Source organism: Symphalangus syndactylus, chromosome 1 (assembly GCF_028878055.3).
Source record: "Symphalangus syndactylus isolate Jambi chromosome 1, NHGRI_mSymSyn1-v2.1_pri, whole genome shotgun sequence".
Lineage (NCBI taxonomy): Eukaryota > Metazoa > Chordata > Mammalia > Primates > Hylobatidae > Symphalangus > Symphalangus syndactylus.
The window spans coordinates 26,778,672-26,792,877 of NC_072423.2; the positions used below are offsets into that span (position 1 = coordinate 26,778,672).

A 14,206-nucleotide genomic window follows, 5' to 3' on the forward strand; every position below is an offset into this window, starting at 1 on the left:
TTTTAATTGTGATGTTAGGGTGTCAATTTTAGAGCTTTCCTGCTTTCTCTTATGGGCATTTAGTGCTATAAATTTCCCTCTATGCACTACTTTAAATGTGTCCCAGAGATTCTGGTATGTGGTGTCTTTGTTCTCATTGGTTTCAAAGAATATCTTTATTTCTGCCTTCATTTCATTATTTACCCAGTAGTTATTCAGGAGCAGGTTGTTCAGTTTCCATGTAGTTGTGCGGTTTTGAATGAGTTTCTTAATCCTGAGTTCTAATTTGATGGCACTGTGGTCTGAGAGACAGTTTGTTGTGATTTCTGTTCTTTTACATTTGCTGAGGAGTGCTTTTTTTCCAATTATGTGGTCAATTTTAGAATAAGTGCGATATGGTGCTGAGAAGAATGTATATTCTGTTGATTTGGGGTGGAGAGTTCTGTAGATATCTATTAGGTCCGCTTGGTGCAGAGCTGAGTTCAATTCCTGGATATCCTTGTTAACCTTCTGTCTCGTCGATCTGTCTAATATTGACAGTGGGGTGTTTAAAGTCTCCCATTATTATTGTGTGGGAGTCTAAGTCTCTTTGTAGGTCTCTAAGGACTTGCTTTATGAATCTGGGTGCTCTTGTATTGGGTGCATATATGTTTAGGATAGTTAGCTCTTCTTGTTGAATTGATCCCTTTACCATTATGTAATGGCCTTCTTTGTCTCTTTTGATCTTTGTTGGTTTAAAGTCTGTTTTATCAAAGACTAGGATTGCAACCCCTACTTTTTTTTTGCTTTCCATTTGCTTGGTAGATCTTCCTCCATCCCTTTATTTTGAGCCTATGTGTGTCTCTGCACATGAGATGGGTTTCCTGAATATAGCACACTGACGAGTCTTGACTCTTTATCCAATTTGCCAGTTTGTGTCTTTTAATTGGGGCATTTAGCCCATTTACATTTAAGATTAATATTGTTATGTGTGAATTTGATCCTGTCATGATGATGTTAGCTGGTTATTTTGCTCGTTAGTTGATGCAGTTTCTTCCTAGCATTGATGGTCTTTACAATTTGTCATGTTTTTGCAGTGGCTGGTACCTGTTGTTCCTTTCCATATTTAGTGCTTCCTTCAGGAGCTCTTGTAAGGCAGGCCTGGTGATGACAAAATCTCTCAGAATTGGCTTGTCTGTAAAGGATTTTATTTCTCCTTCACTTATGAAGCTTAGTTTGGCTGGATATGAAATTCTGCACTGAAAATTCTTTAAGAATGTTGAATATTGGCCCCCATTCTCTTCTGGCTTGTAAGGTTTCTGCTGAGAGATCCGCTGTTAGTCTGATGGGATTCCCTTTGTGGGTAACCCTACCTTTCTCTCTGGCTGCCCTTAACATTTTTTCCTTCATTTCAACCTTGGTGAATCTGACAATTATGTGTCTTGGGGTTGCTCTTGTCAAGGAGTATCTTTGTGGTGTTCTCTGTATTTCCTGAACGTGAATGTTGGCCTGCCTTGCTAGGTTGGGGAACTTCTCCTAGATAATGTCCTGAAGAGTGTTTTCCAGCTTGGTTCCATTCTCCCCGTCACTTTCAGGTACACCAATCAAACATAGATTTGGTCTTTTCACACACTCCCATATTTCTTGGAGGCTTTGTTCATTTCTTTTTACTCTTTTTTCTCTAACCTTGTTTTCTTGCTTTATTTCATTAATTTGATCTTCAGTCACTGATATCCTTTCTTCCACTTGATCGAATCAGCTATTGAAGCTTGTGCATGTGTCACGAAGTTCTCGTGCCATGGTTTTCAGCTCCATCAGGTCAGTTAAGGTCTACTCTACACTGTTTATTCTAGTTAGCCGTTTGTCTAACCTTTTTTCAAGGTTTTTAGCTTCCTTGCTATGCGTTAGAACATGCTCCTTTAGCTTGGAGAAGTTTATTACCGACCTTCTGAAGCCTACTTCTATCAACTCATCAAAGTCATTCTCCCTCCAGCTTTGTTCTGTCACTGGCGAGGAGCTGTGATCCTTTGGAGGAGAAGAGGTGCTCTGGTTTTTAGAATTTTCAGCTTTTCTGCTCTGGTTTCCCCCCATCTTTGTGGTTTTATCTACCTTTGGTCTTTGATGTTGGTGACCTACAGATGGAGTTTTGGTGTGGATGTCCTTTTTGTTGATGTTGATGCTATTCCTTGCTGTTTGTTAGTTTTCCTTCTAACAGTCAGATCCCTCAGCTGCAGATCTGTTGGAGTTTGCTGGAGGTCCACTCCAGATCCTGTTTGCCTGGGTATCACCAGCAGAGGCTGCAGAACAGCAAATATTGCTGCCTGTTCCTTCCCCTGGAAGCTTCGTCCCAGAGAGGCACCCACCTGTAGGAGGTGTCTGTTGGTCCCTACTGGGAGCTGTCTCCCAGTTAGGCTACACAGGGGTCAGAGACCCACTTGAGGAGGCAGTCTGTCTGTTCTCAGAGCTCAAATGCCATGCAGGGAGAACCACTGCTCTCTTCAGAGTTGTCAGGGTCATTTAAGTCTGCAGAAGTTTCTGCTATCTTCTGTTCAGCTAAGCCCTGCCCACAAAGGTGGAGTCTCTAGAGGCAGTAGGCCTTGCTGAGCTGTGGTGGGCTCTGCCCAGTTCGAGCTTCCCAGCCACTTTACCTACTCAAGCCTCCGCAATGGCAGACACCCCTCCCTCCGCCAGGCTGCTGCCTCACAGGTCGATCTCAGACTGCTGCGCTAGCAGTGACCAAGGCTCTGTGGGTGTGGGACCTGCAGAGCCAGGCACAGGAGGGAATCTCCAGGTCTGCCAGTTGCTAAGACCATGGAAAAGCCAGTAGTTGGGAGGGAGTGTCCTGTTTTTCCAGGTACAGTCTGTCACGACTTCCCTTGGCTAGGAAAGGGAAATTCCCTAACCCCTTGCACTTCCTGGGTGAGACAATGCCCCACCCTGCTTCGGCTCACCCTCCATGAGCTGCACCCACTGTCCAACCAGTCCCATTGAGATGAACCAGGTACCTCAGTTGGAAATACAGAAATCACCTGTCTTCTGTGTCGATCACACTGGTTGCTGCAGACCGGAGCTGTTCCTATTCAGCCATCTTGGAACAGATCTTTTCTTTTCTTTTCTTTTCTTTTCTTTTCTTCTCTTTTCTTTTCTTTTCTTTTTTTTTTTTTTTTGAGACAGAGTCTCACTCTGTTGCCCAAGCTGGAGTACAATGGCATGATCTCAACTCACTGCAACTCTGCCTCCCAGGTTCAAGCAATTCTCGTGCCTCAGCCCCCCAAGTAGCTGGGACTACAGACATGCACTACCACACCCAGATAATTTTTGTATTTTTTGTAGAGACGGGTTTCACCATGTTGGCCAGGCTGGTCTCGAACCCCTGACCTCAAGTGATCTGCCTGCCTTGGCCTCTGAAAGTGCTGGGATTACAGGCATGAGCCACCGTGCCTGGCCCTCTCCACTTTTCTATCCAGAATATTCCTTATTTTCTGTGAATCACAGCCTCACTCTTAATTGTAGAGCTCCACTGCCTCAGTGGGGGCTAAACAGAAATTGGTGGCCACATCCCCTCCTTAATCTAGAGAACCAGGTCCCAGGCTCCCTGTGTGGTCCTAGGTAGTGGAGTAGGGGGTGAGGGAGGGAAGGAAGTCCAAGTTCTCCTCACACACAAGCTCAGGGGTTCCACTCTTACCTGGAGTTCACTACCCATGCTTAAGTACCTGGTCTCAGAGATCTCTTGGCTTGGTCACTGACTGACTATAAAGTTGGATCACAGGGATATGTGTAGATTGGCCTGGGGAGGGGCTCCTCAGGGTCATGGGGACAGAGAATGAATCTTAATGCCTCTGAGCTGGCTCTACCCCATCTGCTGTCCCTTCCTTCCTGCCTCCTGCTTTTCCCTAGCCACCCAGTTCCCTCCAGTGACTGCCAGGCTCTCTCTGGACTACCAAAAGCCACCTAGGGTTCTAGGCACACATGCACTGCCTCTTGGGAAACAGCTCTTTGGGGATCTCTGTCCTTCTCCCTTCAAGGACTACAGGAGCTGCTGTTTACCCATGTCAGGCTCAGAGGAACCTTGGAGCAAATGGCATGATGTTATTTCCCCAGCTGAGCAAGAAAGACTTTGTTCTCATATGAGGGCCCTTAAATATTTGCACCCTGTTAGGTTCGGGGAGAGACGTCCGCCAGCCAGGCTTACCAGGGAGTCCAAGGAGCTTTGGTAGAGTGTAGCCTTTGACCATCAGCCCTTGTTGCTGTGATTGGCCTCGCAGGAAGAAACCTTGATTGGGGTCTGTCACCATGAACTGGTCTTATTTGGTTCCCACTCAGCTTCACTTGTTTGGAGTAAGGTTTGTGAAGCCTGCTTCTCCCTGTCTGCCCCAGTGAGGAGCCCCAATGGGTACTCCTGGACCAGTCTCAGCCACTCTCACCTTCCACCAATTATTTTCTGGTTTGACCCCCTCACCTACCAGCTGAGCACTTGTTGATTCTCCACCCTACTGAGCCTGCATGGACCTGGGGACCCCCCAAAAAGCCTGCCTACTTCTTTCCTGAATATTAGTTTACAAAAAGATTGACACAATTAAAATCTCTTAAAGCTGGCGGGCAGAAGCCCCTGCCCTACCCTGGTATGTCCCTGTTCACTGGAGCCCTGACTTAGCAGAAGGACTTACCATGGGGGATCCGGGAAGGACTCTAAAGAGGATGCTGAGGCTCCTGGGAGCATCTTTCCTTCCTCGCCATCCTGAATTGGACTGGCTCTGCTATGATTAGGAAACTTTTGTCCTATGCATCTATGTGAAGCGGGCATTTTTGGCAACTCCTTTGTTCCACAGAATAATTTAGCACCAAGAAAAACATCACGTTGATGTCTTCACAAGGTCTCTTTATCATGAGCAAATTATTTGCTGCTCACCGTAAGAAAAAATGAACTTTCTCTTTTGAGTGTTTGGAAAAATCAAAGGAAAAGTGAAATTAATGGATCAAAGAGAGCTTGGACAACAAAATGAATGAAGACACTTACTTTCCAAAAGCATGGTTAAACACTTTATTTAGATAACATTCCCAAAGTTTGTAAATAGTGCCTAGCTATCAGTTCCAGCATCAACCTTAGAGAAGCAGTTCCAGCTTTCTGACCGAGTTTCTGTGACTGTGGCCAAATGGGTTTGGAATGGAAACTTCTTTTTTTAATCTGGCTTATTGTTGTTTCTTCTGTGGCCACAATATTTCTCTGGAACATGGGATTACTCAATCAATGAAATATTTATTGAGTAACCAGACAACCAATGAAAAAATTAGACTTGGGTCATATTGTATTCCATATTCTTGGTAGATTTGCCTTAAATACTTAAGACAATTAAAATCACTAATGGTCACATTTGCTTTGGTACTTACAAAAAGAATCTACTTGGTTAAAAAATGAGACACATGCCCATGTACAAGCAAATACATACCTATGATATTTGGCAAATAAAGAATTCACACACTCAGTTGCCTCATTCCAGTATCTACTTATGATCATTTCTCTCCATTTTAGCTGTTTTCTCTTTAATATGTCAACAATGCCTATGACACCCACTTGAAACTGGGAGCCATGAGAATTAAATTTCAGTCTCTTCAATTTCCTGTAGAAACAGGAAGGCTGTAAGAGATTGCAGGCTCTGTAAGTCCAAGAGACTTAAGTTTAACATAAACAATGTGTATTGAGGAAAGGCTGTACACATACTTATATTTTTAGTAAATGGGTGTTGTGGGAGTCATTAGTGCTATTTAACAATATTTCCAATTCTCCTATAGCTCAGGACGTGGAAAAATTTCACTGCTTTGCCAATTTGAAGTTAGGGTTGGCCATGTGACTTGTTTTAGCCAATACCATGCGAGCAGAAATAATTGTTTTTGGGCAGATGCACAACTTTCCATGTTCCTTTCCATTTCCATGGCAACTGGGGATGTTCCAGTTCACGGAAACTCCATTCACATGGATCTTTAAGTGAGCATAATATAAAAAAGTGTCCTCTGCTGACCTGAAATGGACACAGGCAACAAACAATAATTTGTTCTAGGCCACTAAGATGTTGAATTTTTGTTTCCTGCAATGTAACCCTGCATATGCTGAATAACACAGAAATTGGTACATAAAAGTGGGCTGTGGCTTTAACTAAAGATCTAAAATAAATTATATTGGCTTAAGGTCCAGGTAATGAGTGGCAGGAAACTGTGCATGCAGTAATTTAGGATGTAGATTATTCTCCTGATAAGCTTTTGCCTCCAGGAGAAGAGATTGAGAGAGAAGATTATTGTTAGTATAATAGTATGTGCTTCGGTGATGGCTGTTTTTGGCAAGATGTTACAAGAAAGGGGTAAGCTCAAAAAGAAATTCGCTCATATTCAAGCAGGAATGTCAGCAAATAGAGTTCAGGGACTTATAAGCCTGAAGGAAGACTCTGTTCTAAATAGCAAATTATAAAACTGAGAAAAACTTCAGGAGCAGGGACCAACTGAAAGTCAACCTTGCATCAAAAAACACAGTAAGGATGCAATCATCACACTTACTGTTGAAACCTATGAATACAGATGTTTCTGAGTAACAGTCCAATTAGTGATATGATGTCCAAAAAACTGCTTTCACTTGTAGAAAATGACTCAGGGAAAATAGATTGTGTATGTGGTTCTCTCACTGAAGCCTGAAAGCTTCAGGAAATTGAAATTAAAGTGATAAAGAGAGGGGTGGGAACATAAAAGCCAAAAAAAAAAAAAAACAAGTCAATATGAGAATTGTATCTCAAATTGAACTATGGTTGCTGGCATATAGAGCTGGCTAGAATAAAATACACAAGAAGCTATGTTTTTGACAAGAGTGGCATTGACAAAAGAAGTATCAATCAGTCTGGACTAAAAAATATGGTGATTGTTTAAAACTTAAAATGACTTGGGGACTCCAATCATCTAAGAGTAGGAAGTGGGCTGAGAAAGCTGTACCTCTCCAAGGAAGAGATAATTTTCATCGCCCAGTGTCTTAATTCTTTTGGGCTGCTGTAATAAAATACCATAAATGAGTTGCTTATAAACAACAGAAATTTATTTCTCACAGTCTGGAGGCTGGGAATTCCAGGATCAAGGCACTGGCAGATTCAGTGTCTGGTGAGGGCCCAATTTCTCATGGATGATGATGGCTTTTGGCTCTGTCCTCACATGGTGGAAGGCACTGGCTAGCTCTCTGGGGTTTCTTTTATAAGGGCACTAATCCCATTCATGAAGGCTCCACCCTCATGATGTAGTCACTTCCTATATTAGTCCATTCTTGTACTGCTATAAAGAAATACCAGAGACTGGGTAATTTATAAAGAAAAGAGGTTCAATTGGCTTACGGTTCCACAGGCTGTACAGGAAGCATGATGCTGGCATCTGCTCGGCTTCTGGGCAGGCCTCATAAACTTTCAATTATGGCAGGAGGTGAAGGAGAAGTCAGCACTTCACTAGGTCAGAGTGGAAGGAAGAGAGAAAACAACACAATCTCATGAGAATTCTATCCAGAGAACAGCACCAAAGGGGGAAATTTGTCCCCATAATCCGATCACCTCCCACCAGGCCCCACCTCCAACACTGGGGATTACAATTCGACATGAGATTTGGGTGGGGACACAAATCTAGGTACTACCATCACCTTAGTGTTTAAGGTTTCAACATATGAATTTTGGGGGAACATAATAAGCATTCAGACCATAGCACCTCCAGAGAATGTAGGTGCTACAGAAATGCAGCCACAGAGAATCATCATGAAAAAAGAATGGTTCAGAAGTGAGATTCAGGCTTCAGGAAGATGACTGGATAACAGAGCGTTTCCCAGGGAGCAGGACCTGACCCTAATCAAGGAACTTTCCCTACCCCTGATAGGAGCCCTTACAATGTCTGCCCAGTGGGATTTAGAATTGCTGTGGACCAGTACCTGCTGTATGTCTCTTACTCTCCTCGTTTCTCCATAGGGCTACCTATTGTAGTTATCCTGTTCCTGTTACACCATTGAAGGGTGACTGTGGACACCATTGTGGAGTGGGGAAGAACATTCAACTTCTCATTTATAGCTCTCTGAATCAATAGGTGCTATATCCTCTCTTGATTTAAAAACGGCTGTGGGTCTCCCAAAATCTTGGGCTTACAACTAAAAGTCACGTCGGAATGAAATATTCTGGTTTTATTTTTGGAGGAAAGGGTGAGTGTATTTTGCAGGCAGAAAGGAAAATGAAGTGAATATTCAGTAGCAAAAAGCACAGACTCTAACAGTCATGAGTGCTGTTCACCAACATTCCTGGCTCTCCTGCTTCCCAGCATAAATGGAATGTACTATCTGGCCCCCTTGATGTTCGGCAGACCATATGATTTGCTTTGACCAATGAAACACAAATGAAAATGACATGTACCACTTCAGGCAGGAAACTTTTATTTATTATTATTATTATTAGTTTTAGATGGAGTCTTGATCTGTCGTCCAGGCTGGAGTGCAGAGGTGCGATCTTGGCCCATTGCATCTTTCACCTCGCGGGTTCAAGTGATCCTCCTTCATCAGCCTCCCGAGTAGCTGGGATTATAGGCATGCACCACCACACCTGGCTAATTTTTGTATTTTTGGTAGGAATGGGGTTTCACCATGTTGGCCAGGCTGGTCTTGATCTCCTGACCTCAAGTGATACACCTGCCTCGGCCTTCCAAAGTACTGGGATTACAGGCATGAGCCACCCCACCTGGCCTAGGCAGGAAACTTTAGAGGCAGTTCTTGATTTGCTATGTTCTTCTCAACCATCAATGTCCCAGAAGGTGCAGGTTCTGGCAGCCCAGGTCTTCAAGTGAGGACAGTGTAGCATAGAAAGCCCTGCACACCCACACTGGATATGTATCATACATGAAAAATAAACTTTTAATGTTTTAAGCTTTTAAGAGGTTGGGATTGTTTGTTACTGCAGTATAACCTAGCTAATGTGACTAACGTTGGTAACATGTTGAAACTGGTTATTAAATTCTTACAAGGTTTTTCTCATGGATTAAATGCAGTGTCCCTTGACAGGTAAATTTGCTTCTTTTCTGAGCACTTCTACTGCAGTTTCTCACATTTTTGTTAAAAACTTAGTAAACAAATGATCTACTGTCTTAAAGCACCTCATTCTAGGAATGCCATTTATATATTGATGTCCCAGGACCTGTTTCTGCTGTCAGGTAACAGACTTTGTTTTACTTCCTGATACTTCATTTTGCCAAGATTCAACAATATATTCAATTTTATTTGTTTAAAACACCTGTTTTAAGATAGCACATGATATATTTGTACATATGAAACAAGATGAATAAACATAAATTTTAATATATTTACAAGAAGAGAGCTGTTTTGAAGCATTTGGTATGAATTAAATTACTGACGTTGAACACTAAATCCACTCTTGGCACTGGGTTATGAAGTTGTCATTTCATGATAAAATCAAGCATACAAGTTTATCTGTAGAAAAAAGTCTTTTTCAGACTCTCTAAGGATGGGCAATATGGTGTACAATGTTTACAACTACAATTTTAGCAAAAGATATGAAAATATTCTTCAAATTGATGCTTTATTCCTCTCCTCCAAAATTTAAGGACATAACATTAATCTTAATTCTATGAAAGTTATTCTGTGGGGAGTTATTAATAGAGTTTAGGTTTGTTGCTTTCTGACAATCTAATTTACTCCATGGATGGGGCTTACAGGACCTAGAGAAATGGAGACTAATATATTTCCTTTAAATCCCAAATGTTTCTGCAAACTTTTGGCAAGTGCTGAACTTCAGCCAGTTTATGACCAGATTATTTGACCAATGCCTGAAGTGTGCATCTTCATTGTCTTCTCTTTAATATTGTCCCTTTTTGTCCCCCACCCCCACCCCAATTCATATATCGAAGCACTAACACCCAAGGTGATGGTGTTGGAGGGTGGGGTCTTTGAGGGGTAATTAGGTAACGAGGTCATGAGGGTGGAGCCCCACGATGGGATTAGTGCTTTTATAAAAAGAGGAAGAGATACCAGAGCTCTTTTTCTCTCTGCCATGTGAGGACACAGGGAGCAGGCAGGCTTCTGCAAGCCAGGAAAAGAGCCCCCCCCAGGAACCGAATCTGCTGGCACCTTGATCCCAGCCTCATGAACTATGAGAAATAAATGTTGTTTAAGCCACCAAATCTATGGTATTTTGTTATAGCCACCCAAACTGACTAGGACTCTAACCACCAAAATCCTTCTTGTCTTTCCAGGTCCAGTTAAAATGCTAATCCTTCATGGAACATTTGATAGAGGCAGTAATGATAATAATAGATCATATTTTTAACTAGAAGTAAGAGAGTAATTAGATTTCTATGTGCCAGATGCTGGGTAAATGATTTGGGTGATTATCTCATTTAATTCTCATTGTAAGCTTATGACTTGGAACCATTATTATCTGCATTAGACATTCTTTGTTTTTGTTTGTTTTGAAACAGAGTCTTGCTCTGTTGCTCAGTCTGGAGTACAGTGGTACAATCATGGCTCACTGCAAACTTGACTTCCTGGGCTCAAGAGATCCTCAGGCTTACCCTTCTGAGTAGCTGGGGCCACAGGCACACATCACCATGCCCAGCTAATTTTTAAAAGTTTACATCAGGCATTCTTTGGCCCAGAATTCCATAATTATAGAAATGCTTTATTATGGCCTTGGATCAGACACAGCTGTGTTGGATTCCTAGCTCTAAATCTCACTGGACTAGCTGTATAACCTTAAACAAATTTAACCTTTCGAAACATATATATGCAAGAATTAAAAGAACTAACAAGCCACGAGCACAGCTGTGGTCCTGGGACATTCCCTCGGCAACAGCTCAGGACACCCTGTGCCTCCCTCTTGTGTTAAATCCCGTGCCATCTCAGCTTTGGCTTATTCTTTTATTTTGGTGGAGCACATCCTCTAGATGCGTTCCAACCAAGTAAACAGGATCCAGAAGGCTATGTTTATGAAACCTCCTATGTCTGAAATTGTATTTATTTGACTGCTTCTTTAAGAGGTGCCTGGTGCCTCCTCTTCCTGAGCTCTTCTGGGGTTCATCAGTGTTAATCAGCTTGTTTCTGGGTTTTTTCCCCACCATTGCCAACATGGATTCTGGTTGTCTCTGGTTTGCCGAGTCAGTTTCTATTCATCCCTGTGCTTCCCACCTTCTGAAATTGTGTAGCTGTCCTCTCCCCACAGTCTTTTTTTTCCCCTGTGAGTCTATGCCTCTTTTTAAACCCTTTTATTGTAATAAAATTTTGTTGTGCTTTTAGAAGGAACACAGGCACCCACAGGCATTCAGTCCACTATTTTTAATGAGAAGGGTGGACTGTTGTTATTTTAGCATGAAAATTTAGAAGGATGACTAGAGTTCTCATCCATACAGGTCATAGCTCTTTTACATAAAGGCTGGAATACAAAAGGAGGAGTTGGGATGGGGAGATAATGATTTCCATTTGGCGCAGATTGATGTTGAAGCTCCTTAGGGACATTTAGATAGAGACATTTTGGATTTTTTGGATAGAAGAGCTTAAAATTTAAATGATAATTCTGGGTTAGATAAGGATATATGCAAGTCATCAGTAAGAAGGTGTATTAGGTCATGCTATAAAGAAATACGTGACGGTGGGTAATTTATAAGAAGAGAGGTTTAATTGGCTCATGGTTCTGCATGGGGATGATGCTCACCCATTCATGAGAAATTCACCCTCATGATGTAATCACTCTCACCAGGCCCCACCTTCAATACTGGTTATTACAATTCAACATGAGATTTGGGCAGGGACCCAGGATCACTAAGAGAGTGATTTGTAGAGGAGATTCGACTATTTCCTAGGGTTTTGTTTTGTTTTGCTACTCTTCAATTTCTAGGATTAAAAAAATTAAGCAAAACTCCAAATTCTTCTCTTTTTAGTTTTTAAATAGACTCCTTTTTGCAATCAATTTTAAATTCACAGCAAGATTGAGCAGAAAGTACAGAGAGTTCCCATATTCCCCCTGTCCCCACACATGCACAGCCTCCCACATTGTCAATTCCCCACCAGAGTGGTACATTTATTACAATTGACAAACCCACATTAACACATCATTATCACCCAGAATCCACTGTTTCCATTAGGGTTCACTCTTGGTGCTGGATAATGTATGGGTTTGGACAATCTATGGGTATGATACCTATCCACCATTACAGCATCATTCAGAATAGCTTTGCTGCCCTAAAAATCCTCCATGAGCAATCCTCCACTTTTTAGGGATGTATGCAACTTATTCTGATCTCCCACATTTGAATCTCAGCCTACATGAAATTGGAACAATGAGATGATGGTGAGTAGAAAGCTAAGATAGAGGTGGGGTGCTCCAAAAACTGTAAATTACCCTCAAAGGTCTAAGAGATTTACAGCACTTCGCTAAAAACTGCCTTCCTCTTTTTTTTTTTTAAGTACAATTTCCATTTTATTTTTCTCCAGAGAATAGTCCGTCTTCAGTCTCTAAGGACTCAGCTCCTTACATGGGCTTTGGTGGGGGTTATGGAGCAGCACCCACAGGTCTAAATCGGGGTGGGGGTGTTTGGTCCTTGCGGGCTACACAAGATTGATTCCTGACTACTTTGCTGTGAACTGCACAACTCAAAAAGTAATGTAGCTTCACATACAGCTTGGGAAGCACATAGGCATCGAAGACGCTTGCTTCAGAAATGTCCCTGACTGCTGTGGCCTCCCCTATGTTGTGAATGATGAATTTCTTAATGGCCTTGTCCTTGGGTATGCATCAGGCACAGTTCCTGCAGCGAATAGGCTGCATGTGGCCACGGCCCTTTTTAGCACGACCATTGTTCCCTCTTTTCTTTGTCATCTTAGAGGCACGGACCGGAGAGGGGACTGCCTTCCTCTCTAACACCCACAGACTGCAAACAGGCTAGAACTAGCCTCCCCACCATAGAAATGGATCATCCCAGCTCATGATCCAATAAATCCTGACAGCTGAATGTAGTAAGACAGTGCCATAGAGTTACTAGGCAAAGTCACACATAAGCTGTATGTACTACATTCAAGTATGGTATATGTAACCTCGAGAGAGAAAAAAGTTAATCACTTAAAAATGGGAGGCGTTGCCATTGTCAGAGTTGGGAATCATTGCCCATATGGTGTGACCTCTATTGAAGGAATCAGAAGAATATAACTCACTAATGACGATGAATTTCTTGACAGGGTCTACATTTTTCTCCAGAACAAGCATTGAATCTGCATAGGCATGTGGGCATTTTGTTAAAAGCTTAGGAGTCTGTGTCATAAATCAAAATAGAGACAAGTTTAATCAAAACAATTAAGGTGAAATGTTACTAGCTAGTCATTAAGATGATGAAAAGATCATAGGGCCCTGTAGACTGTCTCATTTTGAGTGAAATCACTCAAAACATACTCTATGATTCTGCTGAGACAATGGTTTTTCATCTTGGCTCTCATTAGAATCATGAGGGACGCTTCTAAAAACAGTACTTCCCGGATGTCATGCATAAAGTTCTGATTTAATTGGACTGAGTGGGGCCTGGGCATCTGGCTATCTTAAAAGTTCCTTCCAGCGATTCTACATGTAGCCAAGGCTGAGATTTGCGGTATGAGTTGGCTTGACCTGTGCTCCCAATAGCTGAATGTGGTGACCTGCTGGATGGAGTCTGGTGGTCTATTCCGACATCAGCGTCCACTGACAAAAGTGACCAAGTAATAAGGATACAATAACATGATTTTTGCTGAATGAATGTTAAGTAAATGAACCTTCTCACATTACAGATAAGAAACAGAGGCTGAAAGAGGAGAGGGCCCTCACTCAGGGTCAGTTGATTAGATGAGAGGCAGAAATGAGAGTGGTTCCAGGTCCTGAAGCAAGTAGTCCAATACAGACCAGACTTAGTTCTTTGTCTTTGTCTTTAAATAGGCTTCTATACCAAATCCCATGAATCACCTCACCTGGTATGCTTCCAACAGCCATAACATATTAGCACTACCCGGAATGCAAGAGCAGGGCCTCCCCATCCACTGGTTCCCTGAGTTTGTCTTAGGGGCCTGTTTCATGCAGAGCTGGCTGGGGGAGGGAAGGATCAAGTTAGACCAGGATTTGGGTGCTCTACCCCTGTTTCAATCAGAGCAACTCTAGTTTTATCTGTTTTATATTTTTGTCTTCCATAGAAACAATTTTTATTTATTTATTTATTTAATTTTGAGACA

General features: G+C 42.2%; 1 pseudogene; it reads right to left on the minus strand.

Annotated features, from left to right (window-relative positions):
- Positions 1 to 12,409: 12,409 nt before the first annotated feature.
- LOC129492326 (small ribosomal subunit protein eS26-like) lies at positions 12,410 to 12,836 on the minus strand (annotated as a pseudogene).
- Positions 12,837 to 14,206: the final 1,370 nt, after the last annotated feature.